The sequence below is a fragment of the Benincasa hispida genome, chromosome 5 (assembly GCF_009727055.1).
Source record: "Benincasa hispida cultivar B227 chromosome 5, ASM972705v1, whole genome shotgun sequence".
In the NCBI taxonomy this organism is placed as follows: Eukaryota; Viridiplantae; Streptophyta; class Magnoliopsida; order Cucurbitales; family Cucurbitaceae; genus Benincasa; species Benincasa hispida.
Window position 1 is genome coordinate 10,073,699 of NC_052353.1, and position 4,065 is coordinate 10,077,763.

The window sequence follows — 4,065 nt, forward strand, 5'->3', positions numbered from 1 at the left end:
AAAAAACTCACCAGCAACAGAATCATAAGTTCGCACACCAATTGTCCACAACTCTTTCAACTCTTCAATCAACGGTTGCAAGTAAACATCAATTTCCTTTCCAGGAGATTTTAGACCAGGTATGAGCAAAGACATGAAGAAGTTTGTTTCCTTCGTGCATTTCCAAAGGGGCAAATTATAAGGAATTATCACCACAGGACACATACTATAAGAAGTGCTCATATTTCCAAACGGATTGAAGCCATCTGAAGCAAATCCCAAACGAACATTTCGAGGATCTAAAGCGAAATGAGGGAATTCACGATCAAAATGTTTCCACCCCTCTACATCAGCTGGATGTCCCAATACATCCTCCGTTTCAACTCACTTATCTTTATGCCATCTCATGTCAGAAACGTCTTCTTTTAATGCAAACAATCGTTTTAATCTCAGTATCAATGGAAAATGACGCAATACCTTATGTGGTATTTTTTTTATCCTTGCCATCATTAACTTTGTACCGAGACTCACCACAAATAGGGTATTATTGCAAATCTGCAAACTCTTTCCATACAATACACAATCATATTTACACGCATGAATAAACTCATAACCTAGGCCTAAATCACGCAATTTTCGCTTGGCTTCATAAAAGGAAGTAGGTATAGAGGTGCCAGCTGGAAACGATGCTTTTAACAATTCCAGCAACATGTCAAACGATTTGTTACTCCAGCCGTTCAGAACTTTTATATGCATCAACTTCACTAAAAAGTTTAAGGACGAAAATTGCGAACATCCAGGGTATAATTTATTACGTGCTTCGGTCATTAAATCCTCAAATAAGTTTGTGGTATCTCTTTCTTGACCATTAAAGGACATTTCATTATTCTCAATCCTTCCTTCATTTGCATTATCGTTTTCAATTGGAACTTGTAAATTGTTTATAAGATTCAACATCTCATTTTCTTCAACAGCATTACTCTCTATACTATCTACTTCAACATCCTGTATTGAATGACTTGTATGACTTCTATATAAGTTTACTGGCTCTCCATGATATACCTATTCACAATATGAGGGAGATATTCCATATGTTAATAGATGTCGTTCCACAATATCTATCTTTTCCCAAATTGAATTCATACAATTCTTGCATGGACATCTTATTCGTCCGGAATCATTAACATGAAACCTTGCCATATCTAAGAACTATGATATTCTTTCTCTATACTCCACTGATAACTTATTCCTTAGTTTAATCCATTCTTTATTCATCCTTAAAAATAAAATATTTTCTAAACCAACTTGTAATCCAAAACAATAACCTGGATTAGAGGACAAAGTACAAAGTATATTATTAAGCATTGAGTTCCATAATTTTCATTTCTTAAGGCAAAAATAAACACATAGTCCCTAGACCGCTTAAATTGTCTTAATAACTTTCAAATGTTTTTTAGTACGTCTCCAAGCTTTCAATTTTGTGTCTAATATAGGTCTTTCATCTATTCAACATCTTCTAAAATTTACAAGCCTATTGGACACAAAATTTAAAGTTCAATTTTCTATTAGACAAAAAATTTAGTTTTATGTCTAGTAGATTCTTTAAACTTTTTTAAAATAATTAAATGTGTTAAGTACCAAATTGGAATTTTAAAGATTTATTTTATATTTTTTAGATTAATATAGGCCTTTCATTTATTCAACATCTTCGAAATGTTAAAAATTTAGATAAGATTTTAATGGGCATAATATTGATGAGCATGATTTGTACAACAATTTCAGAAAATTAACAAAAGCGAATACAATATTTAACACATTTTAATGGGCATTTCACATATGATTTAAATAAATGTACAAGATAAAATAAAATGAGAAAATTACTGGCGAGGAGATGACAGCGGCGGCGGCAGTAAAAATTGATGGAAGAAAAGGGAGAAATGGAAGAAAAAAATTGATGGAAAAAATGGAAGAAAAGTTGGAAGGGAAAAATGGAGAAAATGGGAGTTAAAGTGTAAAATGATGGGAAAATGGGGAGAGAGAGGAAGAATGATGAAGAAAATTGAGGGAAATGGGAGAAAGAGGGGAAAATTTGAGAGGGAGGGGGTGTGTTTGAGAAGGAGAGAAAGAAAAAATAGGGGGAGTGGGGAAGAAGAAGGGGTCTGGTTACCAGACCCCTCTCCCGACGCCGCCCGACGGGTGTCGGGAGATCCCCCAGGAACTCCTGATGATCCTTTACTTCGTCGGGAGAAACCATCTCTCCCGACGACCTAACTCCTGACGCTCTATTTAGGCGTCGGGAGAACTCCTTTTTCTTGTTGTACTTATATGTACTGAATTAGCTACAAATAAGTATATTGTATTCATACATATACTATATACAATAACAACTTCTAAAAGTAAGTGAGATGAAATAATAAAGGCAATAGGTTAAAATAACCACAAATTTATGGAAAATTCAAGGTCTTGGAGAAAGTTCAACAAGTAGATGAGACTCACACCTGATAAGCCTCGTCTTAAAGATAATAATTCACCATCCACAAGCTGCAAGCATCCTAAAACGATTATCTTAATAGGATACAAACAATTATCTTAATAGGATACAATGACTAATTTTGATAGAACAAGAACCTCAAACTATTCAGATTTGACAAAACTCTTAGATACTTGCTTTCAACTAAACTCAAGATTAAAAAAAAAAAAAAAAAAAGAGAGAACTCTTCAAATTGGAATGAGATACTTCAAATGAAGAAACAAGTTGCTTCTATAAGCTAGCAACTTCTAACTCTCTAAAACATACAATAAAATCAAATAAATACAAAATTGAAATATTTGTCAAATTTAACTTCCCAAAATCAAATATAACTTATTTAAATTGAAAAAACTACAAATTTAACATAGTAAAATTAAATTTGTAAATGAAACACCATTCAATTCGATGGTTTCAATCTAATTTGAAACTTCTAACCATGAATTTAAGGTACATAATTAAATTATTTTCTTATGATTCAATATTAAGAAACATGTAATAAAATATCCAACAAAAAATTTCTTATAACTTGAAGGTTTAAATCATCCCTCTCGGATTTATAATGTTATATTTGTGCTCCATTCTTTAAAAAAAAAAAAAAAAAAAAAAAGTTTTTCTTTGAAGAAACAAATATAGACTAATACTCGAATTATAATGAAATAAAATAACCCTAAAAAAACTAGACTTGTTTAGAAAATTAACACAAAACACAAAACAAATAGAACCCAAGATAGCTCTTTGAATGCTCTCAGATTTATAACGTTATGTTTATACTCTTAAGTAAGAAAGTTCAAGAAGTAATTTTTTTTAGTTGAACTAATATATGATAAAAGTAATTCAGTCCTTAGGGCATCCATACTCTTAACTCAATGAAGTTTTTTACACCTTTCTTTTTTATGACATTCTATTTTTTCTATTAAGCAGAGAGATGTACATAAGTTAAAATTGGGTTGGGTTGTCGGATTGTTTATTTTTTTCTTTTCTTTTTTATTACATTTTTTAATTAACTTAAAATACTTAAATTTATATACAATACATACTACTAATTAAAATTTCATAAAACTCTAATGTTAAATATCAAAATATAAGATATCTATTACAAATTTCATGCAGACGTCATGTGTAAATTCGGGTTGGATTGAGTCAACCCGAATTTTTAAAAGTTTAACTCAAATTCAAACAAAACTGAAAAAAACATAAAAGATTCAATCCAGTCCAACTCTTACAATTTGGGTTGACTAGTTGGAGTTATTCAAGTTGTCAAGTCATTTGAGAATCTCTACTATTGAAGTAGTTACTATTTACCATTTTATTATCTTCTAATTAATGTGTTATTGTTTGCTCTTTTTTTTTTTAATTTATAATTTTTAAAAAGAATAATGAGATATGGTAATGTTGTTAAATCAATAACTTACCTTAAAATTCTAGAAATCTTACCAAACAAAATTTTAGTATAATATTAAAATCCCTTAATAAAGGATTGTAATTGAAACTTGAAAAGGACAAATCATGTTGCATTCCTATTTCATTTAGGTCGTCCATCGTTGTTTATATATATA